The sequence below is a fragment of the Micromys minutus genome (assembly GCF_963924665.1).
Source record: "Micromys minutus genome assembly, chromosome: 20".
Lineage (NCBI taxonomy): Eukaryota > Metazoa > Chordata > Mammalia > Rodentia > Muridae > Micromys > Micromys minutus.
The window spans coordinates 34,713,215-34,727,678 of NC_137955.1; the positions used below are offsets into that span (position 1 = coordinate 34,713,215).

At 35.3% G+C, this 14,464-nt stretch overlaps 1 protein-coding gene across 1 annotated transcript in view; it reads left to right on the forward strand.

Annotated features, from left to right (window-relative positions):
* LOC308433555 (cadherin-10) overlaps nucleotides 1-14,464 on the forward strand; it is a gene marked incomplete at both ends in the record, with an annotated part of 123,770 nt that overhangs the window by 77,209 nt on the left and 32,097 nt on the right. The gene's annotated exons all lie outside the window — the stretch shown is intronic.

A 14,464-nucleotide genomic window follows, 5' to 3' on the forward strand; every position in this document is an offset into this window, starting at 1 on the left:
TAATATCATATTCTAGTGTGATCTCTAGTCTAGCCTCTTATCTTTAGCTTTAAAAAGAACTGAAAATATAATCATATCCCTGCCACCTCTTCCATGCCGCCATCCCAACCCTCCAATGTGCAATTACCCCCGGATTCATCACCTTCTTTATACACATAAAGAAGAAATCAACATTCACATATAACCTGCTGAATCAACTCCCTGTTAAAGGAAATTATATGTTTCTAGGGATACCTGTGATCTCTATTTTCATCTTTCCCTGGTTATCACCATCAAAGTTGATCACATTTTACTTTTGACCTCAGTGTCAATCTCCTTGTGAGAGAATAGATTTAGAATTTTAAAGTTTTTTTTATAGTATTTGTAACTTCATACAGGTGTTACTTTGAAAGATTTCTAATGTTTTTCTGTAGCTTTACTCTTCATGAGAACTGTTGTTCTTTCTGTGCTATTAACCCAGAGTTTCTTTTCAGCAGTGCGTAACTAGAATTAATTTATTTAAAATTATGTGTGTGCAAGGATTATGAAACCAGATAGAATTATTTGAACATGCGTCTTGTCTTATGTGTCTGTATGTATTGTTTATATGTGTGTGCATGTCTCTATTATATATGTACATGTATATATATATATATATATATATATATATATATATATATATATATATATATGATTATATTTAGACAGTTAATTCATTAGACTTGGAGTTTTGGAGAGGTTGTTTATGCTTTTGTTTTGAAACCATCAACATATGGGAAAAGAGAACATCCATGTACTTACTTTACAATTAGTCATATTTTCCTTAATATTGTGTTATTCATCAAGGACAAAGAAACCTATAGCATACTTTAATGGGTTTTTTTGAACATTTTAATAATAGCCACCCTAGTTAATGCAATGTAAAATTTTAATTTTGCATTTGATATGTATTCTTGAACTATTATCCTGAGTCTCCTGTCAAGATAATGAACATGTTGAGCTGGAGAGATGGTCCAGTCATTAAGAGCACTTGTTGCCCTTACAAAGAACCTGGGATTGTTTACCAGTACCCACTTGGCAGCTCACAATTGATGATTATAGTCACATGGCATCTGATGCCCTCTTCTATCCTTTCAGGGCACCAGACATTCATGGGATGTATATACTAAATATCACACAAATAAAAAAAAATTTAGAAATCTAAGAAAATGAACATGCAGATTCAGAGGAATGAACCATATTCAATAAATGCTGTATTCTTAAATAAACAAAGCAACCACTGGAAAAAAAGATCATTCATCAGTAACATATGTCAATTTGAAGAGTATCAAATTTAAAGTTCTCCGTAATTTTAGATAAAATTTGTTTTTGAATAGTACACTCACTAAAGTAATTGATAAATGCTAGTTGAATGAAAATACGCAGTCATTTCCAAACAAATATAGTCAATGAGCCCACATTTATTTTATTGTACTTTCTGTGTAAATCCTTTATTCAATATGCTTTATTTACGCAAAATTCATGACAGTCCCCTTAAGCTTATTACACAAAATATACTACAGTAATGTGGTAATAGTAATTGTCATGATAGTAATAGAAATAGGAAAAACTTCATACCCTTAATTTTGTAAAGAAAAAAAATTACTTGACACCATAATATCTTAAATATTGACTTATTTATTGGATCATGATAACTCAATATTATACCCTCCATTCAGTAATTGAGTCAAGGTTAAATGAACATTTACAACACACAGTTATAGCAACAGAGGTATGTTGGCCCCAGCCCCCAACTCTGGATGTATAGCACAATAAATTTTGGATATTTTAATTTACCTTGTAAAATACCTACTTATTACTTTAAATTAGAGATAAAATATATTCTATTATTTTTATTGATTATCTCTTATGAATTTTTACAATTTATCTATTGAGAACAGTCAACTATGGCAAATAGGATATTATTAGTTTTTATAGGTCATCTAGGTTCCCCTTCCTAGTTTTCCCTCAGAAAACCGCCCATTTCACTCCTGCCTCCACTTCTTTCATTCCCCTACACTGGGGTATCAAGTCTTCACAGGGATGATTTTTAATCTCTAATATCATTTGCTTAGATATCCATAGTTCAGCAATTACGGTTCTATGAACATTTTCATACATAACAGATCACTGAAGCCTCAAGACTGACATATATTGAACAAATATACATTTTACTACGTTAATGTTTTCCCCAGTGTACAAACGAGAGAGAAAAAATCAGCAAACTGTAAAATAAAAACTATACTGCAAACTAAAAAAATAGAAATAAAATATAAAATGTGTACCAAGCTAGTGTTCATTTAACTCAAAACAGTTTCTTCTTACAGACAACACACCCAACCACAGTTTCCCCTCCCTCCACTCTTCCTGGTTTTCCCTCATCTTCCTTCTCCCCTAAATCCACTTTTCCTCTATTTCATCCTTACAAAATTCTTTTTATCATGTTTAACATGTCAAGAAATCTGTTTTAAATACACTATATTCCTTAATCTAATATTATATTTAAAGGGTGGGACAAATATATCACTCCCTGGGGTATGTAGAATTGTTTTCCTCTAAGTCTTTCATGATCCTTGTTCCACATATGTCTAATCCAGTTAGGTTAAATGCATTTTCAGTCCATGACTTCCTGAGGGTTCCTGGCTTGTGTAGTAGTTTGCTTTCTGGACAGTACAAGAACAGACCGTGCATGAGTCTCAGTGATATAATTCACTTAGTAGCTTTCCACTACGGCAAATTAATTTGACCTCTATAGTTCTCATTACCATCAGTAACACTGGGTCATATTGTATTCTTTTTAGACTGATGATGTGAGATTAAATAATTTAGCATTTATGCAGTGTTGGTGGTTGTTATAGACACGTGTTTACTGTTTATTTGTAGTAGTGATTCTTTGTTGCTATCATTAAATATAGAAGTCAGATAAAACTTAAAACCCCTTAAATTTCGTAAATCAAATTCAATATTTAACTTTATGTGACACAATTTCCTCTTCATACAAAATTACAAATTAATTCATCTAAACAGATTTCTTTGTGAATGGCCATATAACTTCAGAAAATGAGAATGCATCGAATTTGGCAATTTGGCTTTTTGAGACCCCTTTGTGACCACATACATTACTTTTTTCATATGGCATTGCACCTCAAAGACAAAGACACCTTGTCCTCAGTAGTCATGACAACATAACACAGGTTTCCATGCATGGGGATTTCCTTCTCACTTTCCCGTGTACTCTTAAAGCTGTGCTTCCGCTAAGACTGAAGGCTGCTATTCACTTAGTCTAAATGATGGCATAATGAAGATACAGTAAACCTGCTGAGAAACACAGCCATTTGGAAAGTAATAACAACCCACCTTATAAGCACCAATTATGATGATTGTTAGTGAAAACCATAAAACTTCAGCTAGCGATAAACTCACTAATATCCCTGACTTAAACCTTGTTTCATTCTCATACGCCTGATATAACTATTGTACATTTGACTGTATCGGGACTACTCATCTTATTTCATTTATGTTCTCCAAAAATTTTTATTGTTTTATATTTTAATTGAAAATAAATTCCTCTCTCATAAAATACATCCCAAACACAGTTTCTCCTTTCTATACTCCTCCCTCAATTCCTTCTTCTACTACTCCCAGCTCCCTGTCAAATTTGCCCCCCCAAATACATCTGCCCTTCCTCATTCATTAAATCTTTAAAAAGAAACAAGATTTTTTGACTAAATTGCTGAAATCTGTTTATTGAACAGACTAGAAGAAAGAAAGAAAAAGAAAGAAAGAAAGAAAGAAAGAAAAAGAAAGAAAGAACGAAAGAAAGAAGGGAGAGAGGGAGGGAGGGAGGGAGGGAGGGAGGGAGGGAGGGAGACAGACCTGAGACAAAGGATTTGTTTCTGAATGGGTTTTAATATAAACAAACAAGACCAAGACAGCCTGGTGAAAATGTCTCAACTTTAATTTCCATGCAGCCCAGAGTCAGTAGGCAGGGATACAGATACTAAATACAGAGGTGAGGCTGATCTCCCCATTTTTTAATGCTAGGAGAGTGCATGCTTTAGTACATTCAATTCTGCTTTCTGAGACTGGAAACAGAAGAAAGGGTTCAATAACTAGAGCTTAATTGTTTGATTAAGTGATCTGTATGTACTCTGTGACTTAGATACAGTTTCTGAACGGATTAAATATGCCAGGACAGTAATGAGACTTAGGTAGAAAACAGGACAGAGCATCAGAAGTGGGATGAAAAACAACACTCTTCACAGGATGTGCTGCAAATGGCTCGACATAATTCAAGAAGACCACAAGCCTCAGTTCACAGGTACCACACATACAGAAGCTGAAGGATGCGAAGGACACTTTCACATCTTTCTTAAAAATAAGTACAGGATTCTAGGATTCCAGGCTGTCGTTCACATCCCATACAAATGAATTATAGGTATGTCTGTAAGCATTTTATAGTGATAAATCAAAAACTACTACCATATAAATTTATGTTATGCTATACCAGCTTAGCTAAACTTTTAAAAAAGGAGAACTGTAGACTACAAAGATAACTCATGACACAATGGCAGGGTTTCTTTGTTACATATGTTGTTACATAAACAACCACAGATTTAAGGTGAAATGATACATTTATATGTGAACCTCCAGTTCTCTAATAAATGCACTAAAATGATTGAATTAATTACACTCTGCACCACTGTTCCCTAGAAGTTACTAGGAATAGTAACTAAGTAACTTGACCTTCCTTATTTCATTAATATCAGTTCAGAAATGGCATGCAAAGTATCTCAGAGGGAAGTTTTTATTTAGAAATGTTATATGTAATAGAATTTTCAGTAGTGCAGAAAAATTTAAAGATTTTAAAACCACCTCATCATATTTCTGTTTTAGCTATTTCTAAAAATTATATATAGCAATACAAACCTGCAAATCACTAACAATTGGTAATAGAACCACTCAGAGTCTGGACATAATTTCATAGCAAGCATGCATTATGTGTTTGTTATCTTTTAATTATCTTTATTGTCTAATGATGTTAGCCTACTAGTTTAAATTTTGGTTATATGTTTTGTGAAAAAACAATAGAATTCCAGTATAAAATAACTATAAACAGCATATTTATAACATATACGGAATCCTATAAATGCATTTGTTTAATCTTTTTTATTATCTATATAAGGTAGATACTGTAACTACCTACCCATTTTATGTGTTTTGGCGTCTTCTGCATATGTAGCAGAAGATGGCCTTGTTTGGCTTCAATGGGAGCAGAGGCCTTTGGTCCTGGGAAGGCTCAATGTCTCAGTGTAGGGAATGGCAGGGTGGGGTGGTGGGAGGGAGTGGGTGGGTTAGGGAGCCACCTCATAGAGGCAGGGGGAGGGAGAATGGAATAGGGAGATCCCAAAGGGGAAGCCAGGAAAGGGGACAACATTTGAAATGTAAAATTTTAAAAATCCAATAAAAGAAAAAAATCCTGAAATTTGTAAACTAATATTATTTGGTTTGTAAAATGAGCATATTTCTACTTTGAGGAATATAAGGAACATATTGAAAAGTCACTTAAATTGAAATTAAATCTGGTACTTCTAACTATTTCACCAAAATTGGTATGTTACAAATATACTTACTGTCCTTTGTTAATTTTACCTTTAGTTGAATCCCTGGCTCCATGTTTAATTGATGGCATATATAATCAGTTTCCTACATGACACTGACACAATTTAAAATGTCGATACATTTTGGTAGAAAATAGAAATATATAATTTGGTGGAGTTGCTTTTCTGATGCTTTAAAACCAAAATGACAAAATTGCCTCTGGGTTCCCCGCATAGTTTAGGCTGGCAGATAAGTAGGCAAAGTCTTTCAAGGAACTTTTTTATAATGTACATAGGGATTTAAGGCAGGTACATCACTGAGCAGTAGTCTGCCATAATCCCTGCCTGGTACAAGAGAGATTTGATTTAATAAGTGCTGATTTCACTTCATAAATAGAGTCAACCTCTCCTCAACTGAGAATCCCAAGGTAATGTTGGCCCTAGGCTGATCTGCATATTTAAAGTTAGTTATCAAATAGTTTTCAGCAACAGCAACTGTCAGGTGCATCCCAGGAAGATGCTTCAAGAACATAAAGTTAAAGGGTCTCTTTACTCTTTTATATTATCTAGGAAATATAAATCCAACCATATTGAAAGCACTGTGGTTGCATTTGCTACATTAAATGTGATTTTAGCGATAGATACTAAAATATTTTCAAATGTTTGTCTGTTTATTTTCTGTCTAAATTGTGGTCTGTGAATTACAAAGAAATAGTTCCAGTAAAGCAATTTGTTTCAGCAAAAGTTGATTAAGTCCTTTGTGTGGCCCTCGGCAGCCTAACCAAATATGTGCAGTGAATGTTGGTAATTATAATCATTTTAAATTCTGGGATGTGACACAGGACATAATTCTAAATTGTTTCCATGTCGGTAAGGTTACAGATGCTGCCTCTATCTCCTCCCTCATATTAATTGAGTATCTTCTCAAAGCTCACCTCCACTCACTACTTTCTTGCTAGAGAGACAGCTCAGTGATTGAAAAATTTTACTCATATTTCAGATTTAAGTTCCTAACACCTAGGTAGTAGCGGTTCACAATTGCCTGTGACTCTCATTCAAGAGAATGGCCACCTTGGGCTTTTACACAAAGATGCACACACATGTTCAAATGAATTTAAAATATCTTCATATTATAAACATAACTACATACATGATTTATGCATGTATACATATGTAGAAATTAAGAAAACGTGAGGGCTATATTTTGATTAAATGCCAAAAATTACAAAATGATCATTTATTTTGAATGTATAAAGGTCAACCTTAATTATTATTTAAAAGTCCTTCTAAAACATACTAAAGTTTTCCAAGCAGAAGATCAACCAGCATTAACTGGCTGTTGTTATTGTTAGGGAAGACAAAATAAATAAATGTAGCTTTCCATGTGAGGTGTGGCATTTGACTTGGCTGGACCCCAGGGTTCAAGACAATTGAGTTGTGTCTGAAGTGATGCTGGAGGGAGGAGGGAAGTGAAATCACAGCATCTCTAATTGTGTGATTCACAGGAGTGAGTAACCAGGTCAAGAAAAGATTTGAGGGATAAAAGGCAAAGGTACCCATAAAAAAAAAAAAAGTACTTTGAAGCTTTTGAAGCTTTCTACCAGAAAAGCTTGTTTGGGCAGAGGGAGTGAGTCAGGCAGAAGCAGGATGAGGGAGAAAGACTTCAAGCAGCATTCTTATATTGCAGAAAATAATGCTTTGTAAATATATAATAGCTGGAGAAAAGATGTGAATCTGAGATGTAAATGCCATTTAAATAAACGGCCATATTACATGCCAGTAAAATTACACATTTAGGGTGACAGAATATAAGGGATCACCTGATTTTCCATGTGTAATGAAATAATATAATTCTTTAAGAGGATTCAGTGGAAGAAGCGATGCCCCTCTAGAGTATCCTAGTTTTCCCCACCGAAACTGCCGTACATTAACCTACTTACCAGTTACCGTATGTTGTAACGGGAACCAGAGTCCCTGCGTTGTGCTGTCTTACAAAATTAACTTCGACAACACTCTCAATCCTGGAATATGGATACGGATTTGCTGTACACATGTGTTTCTGGAAAGCGGATAAGAATTTTTTTGTGCAAATGTGTTTTAGGCTGTTCTTAGGGAGTTTTTAATACAGGTATGAAAATATCACGGGATTTCCCTGGAGGTCCAGTGCAGCCCTTTGATTACGACAGACTAACTTAAAGTTTACGGGAGCCTCCTCAGTCTGGTACACTTTCATGTTTCTGGGTGCTGCAGTCCTGTGTATGGGTGCATTATACTGACGGACAATTTCAACGAAATGTCGATATACATTCTATATACTCAGGAGATCAATAGCAGTCTATCTAAAGCTTTGGCACGACGCCTTCCTCAAGGACGTAGGGAGGAAACGAAAATATCCAGCCTGGCTTTGTGCTCCAATTTATCTTAAATGCCCCAAACTAAGCTGGTGATCCTTTCTCGTGTGCTCACCGATTTAGTTTTCTGTCTCCTCTGGTGAGAGTCTTCAATTCCGAAGCCTTAGCAGTTTGACAGTCTCCAGTGTGACTTTGAAATCTCCTCTGCTTTCTCCTAAACGCCCATTTAGCACTGCATAATTTCCTTAACTACTCCGCATTGCCTCCAAGGAGCTTTATCTTGTTTTTAATTTCTTCCTGTTAAGCTCATTAAAAAACATCTTTTGAGCATTATACAATGGAATGGTTTATAAACGTGCATAATTGTGTCATTTTTCTTAAAGCAAGTATTGTTTGTGATTATCATACAGCACTGAGATGTTGCAACAAGATTGCACAGAAAGCAAATAAAAAAATAAGCTAATGTTAAATTATTTCGTTGATTCGTATATGCGGAGAATTTGGAAAACCTATACCTTGGAAAGTGGGAAGTTCTTATGTAAACGTGATAGGGACAAGGACAGAGAACAAAGGATAAAGAAAAAAATATCTTTCAACCTAATTTTTTCTCCTTGTTATCAACAAAACAAAAAAGCAGCTATTTGTTCCTAAGCTCAAAACCCGAAGAAAAGCAATTTGCCCTTGTCCCTCTCTGCGCTGATTTCTGGCATTTCATTTGTCGTTCTAAAGGACGTCACCTGTCACCCCTGTTACTCTGATGATGCTTTCATCTAATGTCCTCACTTAAATTGAGCTGCCAATTGTTTTTAATTTTGCTACAATTTTTTTTTTTTTTTTTTGCAATTTTTTAATCCTGCAACAAGGAAAACCTGTCAGTTGAATGCACAATAGAGCTCAAGACCTTGGATAACATTCTGAAATGCTGAAAACCCAGAAATGCCTCACAGGTGGCTGAAATCTTTGATAATGACAATTCCGGTGTGCTGGGTGGTTTTCTGTATCATCCTGGAAGTGCCCATTTTTATGGAACTACGTGGGGTTACTCCTTTCTTTGGAAGGCCTTTTTGTAGCCTCCCCTCTAGATTTTTACTTGTACAATGTAAAAGCACCTTACATGCAGGCCCAGGGGCTTAAGCTAACAACCAACGGAAGAGCACACTTACCAGGAAGAAATATTTATGTGCCCTAATCATTAAAAGAGAAGCAGATGATTCAAGCTGACACCTGGGAATGAATTTCAAACAGCTGTAAATTGGAATTGATAGAAAAGCTAGCCACATAATTAAAGCTCCATCAACTGAAAGATAAAAAATAAGGAGCATGCAAATAGATATCTTTAAAAAGAAATGAAAAGAGACACATGCCAGGACTGTGTTCCTTTGCCTTTGTCAGTGTGTACATAAGAATCTTTGCTTTGCTCCAGTTCTCTGCCTCTTGACTCACATGGAGATTAACCCAGGAAGAACAGCCTGGGTCTCAGTTAAAGCAGTATCAGCTTCTATGGCAAACTGAGGTATTTGTATACAGCATAAGCCACTAGAGGTAAATAGTGGAGTGTTAATGTCTCAGCCTTTCCTACATTGAAAGCCTGCAAATGAACTTTCAACATTTGATATAGGCCAAATAAAGACTGACCTAAAATTGGTTATGATTGAAAGGTATTTCCAAAGAAGGCATTCTAAAATTATGTTTGGAGAACACTGAACAATAATGCTTCCCACGATCTGACGGCTAATGTCATACAAAAAGGCAGTTCCAATGAATGTGTGCCAACATGTGGATCTTTTTGTGAAAGTCTTTGGTTTATTTGTCAGAACTAAATTTATACAACTTTGATGAGTGAACTCAGTCATGTTTTTAACGAAAATTCTGGAATGCTTTGAAGACAATTTCCTTTGAGTACAAAAGGAAAATTAATCTATCTGCATATTCTTTTACATGAATATTTTGTAAAGGGCAAAGATTTATAGTCAATATAATTATATCAATAAATTCAAAACTGTCTGGTGTATTTTAAGCCAATAAAACACATTCCATTTTCTGCTTAAATTGTTGAAGCTACTAAAAATTAGTATGAGTAACACTATCTCAACAATATCAAACCTCGTAATAAATATTGTCTCTAAATTAACCAAGAAGTTAAATGAACTGATAACCCTCAATACTTGAGCAGACATACAATACCACATTAAAATGAACTGACTTTCAGATCTAAGCACATACTGCTAAGCAATCAAAGAAATCCAAGCCAAAAATAAAAATCTAGGACAAAGGCTCAGATACATACCCCCAGTGAAATCCACATGAAATTAAAATTAATGGAACAAAGAACTCTCTCTCTCTAATTCTCTCTCTCTCTCTCTCTCTCTCTCTCTCTCTCTCTCTCTCTCTCTCTCTCTCCCTCCCTCCCTCCCTCCCTCCCTCCCCCCTCTCTTTTTTTTTCTTGGCATTTTCCCTCATGCCATTTTAGTTCCTACAACCTAATATCATAAGAGCAAAATATGTGTGTGTACTTTTATGTGTATGCATGCATATGTGTGCATGTGTACTTATATATGTATACTTGTGTGTGTGCATGCATATGTGTGCATGTGTATGTATGTATGTATACTTGTGTGTGCATGAATGCATAGGTCTGTGTGTGAGTGTGTGTGGTAAAGGTGCATTCATTTTTTCCATACAGGTGGGACTATGCTTATAAGGAGGTGAACATAGATCTTTGGGTTTTCTGTTATGACACGGATTTTCTCTGAGATTGTATCTACAATGCCAACCAAAATGTTCCAATGAACCTCATGCCTCTGCTCCTCATCCCCTTGGAGTTATTGCCTTTCACATGTCCACATCCTGTCTGCTTGCTCATCACATTCTCTGACCCACTGAGCAATCTTACCAACCTCCTTAAGAAGAAAACTTAAATTCATCTGAACAAAATACATCTGTGCCCACTCCATATTTTCTCGTTCACAGTTGGAATCCTTACAGACAATATGTATAGACAGTTCCTCATTCAAAGTGATTTAGGGTTAACCCACAGCTTTCTGAAGCATGTATTCTTTTTATACCCTGATAGTTTAGAGAAATGGGGACCTAGTCTTGAACTAGGATCATTAGCTTCATTTTCTCCACTGAGCACATCAGGACAAAAGCAGACATCTTAGATTTCTTGGTGTGGCTATCCTATCATAGGATAAACAATTTTTATAAATTCCTACAGTTGAGGATACTTCATGTCTCAGGCAGTTTTTTTTTTTTTCCTTTTTCTTTTCTTTGTAGGCAGTATGCTCATGAATTTATTGGACTTCTAGGTCTTGATTTAGTCCTTTGTTTCCTGGGATACATTCCTCTCCAAGTGACTTAAAAACAACCAAAAGGAATTGGCTGAATATGAAACTGTCTTCCTTGGGGAATCAAGTTTAATTAATATGGTGGTTAGAGTAAACATTCCAGGGCCAAAATAATTTTATCATCAAATTTCCATGGCATTGCTCATTTTCTAGCATGCTTTTAAGAAAGTCCCAGTGACAGTTGAGTTCATTCCCTCTTGAGTAGTTCTAAGTTACATATTAGTTTTATTTACCCTCTTGTTCACTTACTCTCTTGTTGCCTACTATTAATATTATGTTGATCCATATGCTATTTTCAGCTTCAGGGATTTTTTCTTCTGATATTATAATTTTATTACATTTTTTCCTCCCCCTTTTTTACTCCTAATCTTACCTACCTCTCCTTTAAGATCAGGGCCATTTTGGTTTTCTTTCTTTTTTTCTATCAGTATGCATACATATGTTTGTATAGACATATTATTCTCAAATATAACCAATTTGACCCATATAATTCTATCTGTACATATGTTTTCACAGGACATTAATAGTGTGGTTTCCCTGAGAAGGCTATCTTTTCCATTCCAGATTTTTTTCAGGTGCCTATACTTCTTTGTGTAGAGCTGGGGCCTTGTGGTCTTTATTGGCAAGATCACTGTCTTTCCAATAGTATTTTGGGTCTATATCAAATGGGTTCAACCATACACAAATACATGTACTCAGATTTTGAAGGCAAGTTTCTTTTATTGTTGAAGATCCACAAAGATAGCTTCACAATAGAGAAAATTCATAGTTCTATAAATTTCAGAAACCTGACTTTTCAATTACATGTTGATAACATGTACCTACAAGCCTTCCTTTTTTTGCACATAAAGGTACGTGAAAGCATATCCTTCCTGATAGGACAGTTTATGTGCTTGTCTGTTCATTTGCTTGATTCTGGTATTTGGATTTTCTGCATTTGGTTTTATTATTATGATTATTTGCAAAACAACAGTTCTGGGCTCTGTTTCTACATGTGCATCTTTGCAGATATGAATGTTTGGTAAATTGTGCAGCATTTATTTCCACAATATATATTCCTATTATCTTTTCCTTTTCTAAGTTGAATTCAAGCCTCTTAGTACGTACAATGTTAACTGTGATCTTCTTTTCAATGTGGAACTTGATCAGACACTCATTAACATGGGTTCATTATAGTTATGGCCCCAATATTTACGTTCATGTTATAAATAGCATTTATAGCTTCATGATATATATCACAAAGTTCAGGTTATGTGCACACAGGGAGCTGGGTCCATTTTACTGTAGCCTCAGAAACATATACAATCAAAATCCCTGTGCCTAAGTTCAGTTCTGTGAAGCTATACAGGGTTACTGTTGTACAAGGTGCTTTTCATGTTTTCTTTGTCATTGGTGCATCTACTAGTAAATGTGTAGACTATACATCTATCCATACATACACACATGCACATGCAGACCTACGTGCATTATACATGTGGATGCATCTACTGAGGCTTGATTCTCATAAGTTCAGTAGGTATAAAAATTTTTAACTTATGATTTTAATTTGTAATTTCCTGGTTTTCGTTTGGCACACTTATGTCTATTTTTATGGTTTATAACTCTGTAAATGGTTTTCCACATCCAACCTAATTTTCCTACTCGACCATCTGCCTTTGTTGTTCTTTGGGCATTTAACATATGCTTGTGAATATGGGCACTAAACTATATTCTTTTCATGTATAACATGTTTTACTTCTTTGCATTATTTTTTACTTATAAAAATTTTGTATGTAGAATAACTTATTCATATTTTTACTTTTTATTTTACCAGGTATTTTCTGCTTGTTTTATTTCAGAAATCCTTCATAACTGACAATCAATAATACATTTTCTTATATTTACTTAGAAATTAACTTACCCATTTTAGAAGTGTTGGGTAGATGTGTGTGTGTGTGTGTGTGTGTGTGTGTGTGTGTGTGTGTGTGTGTGTGTGTTTGGTGTATTGTTGCCAATGGAATTATTGTAGGTAAAGGACAGACTCAGTTTCTTACCTAAAACTGTGGATGCCTCTACTTACAAAAATCTAAGAGATTATTCATGTACACACAAACGTGTGTGTGTATCTGTGTGTGTTTATATTTAAATGCATGTGTGTATCCAAAAACCATTTGGCTTACTATTATATATATTAAAATTGTTTCTTTATTTTAAAATGTACTTCTCATTACTTGATAGTGGTTTTTTGAGGGATTCTCTTTTTCTTTTTATTGGATATTTTATTTATTTACACTTCAAATATTATCCCCTTTCCTGGTTTCCCTCTAGAAACCCCCTATCCCATCCTCTTTCCCCAGCTTCTCTGAGTGTTCTCCCCAACCCACCTACCCACGCCCACTTCCACACCCTGGCATTTCCCTACATGGGGGCATAAAGCCTTCCCTGGAACACCTCCTCCCATTGATGTCCAACAAGGCTATTTTCTGCTACATTTGCTGCTGGAGCCATGGGTCTCTCCATGTGCACTCTTTGGATGGTGGGTTAGTTCCTGGGAACTCTGGTTAGTTGACTTCCTATGGGGTTGCAAACCCATTCAGCTCCTTCAGGCCTTTCTCTAGCTCCTCCACTGGGGACTCTGTGCTCAGACTGCAAACATCAGCCCAGAGCCTGATATAGCTGTCTCCTGAATGACTCTATCAGGGTCTGACAAATACAGAGGTTTCATAGATTATAAAAAGATTTTATTGGTTTTGAATCTAAAATATAATTACATTATCATTTTCGTTACTCATCTTTCTCCAACTCCTACCATGTTATCCTTATATGGCCTTCTTGAAGGTATGTCACTGGTGGTAGACTTTGATGTTTCTAAAGCCTATATCAGGCCCAGATTGTCTTTCAGTCCCTATTTATTTGATTTTACATCTAAAGTGTGTGTGTGTGTGTGTGTGTGTGTGTGTGTGTGTATGTGTGTGTGTTAAAATTCTTTACTTTTTATGGCTTTAAAGATGAAGTATATCCAATTTAATGTTCAGATAGTTAAAGTACAGTTTTCCCAACTGTAAATGCTCTTTAGTTTTGTTTAAAGAAAGCTCTTGAAGACAGAGGTTTAGGAAACCATCAAGAAGTTACCTCCCCAGGTAGAGTTGTCTTCACTCTTTTCCTACTA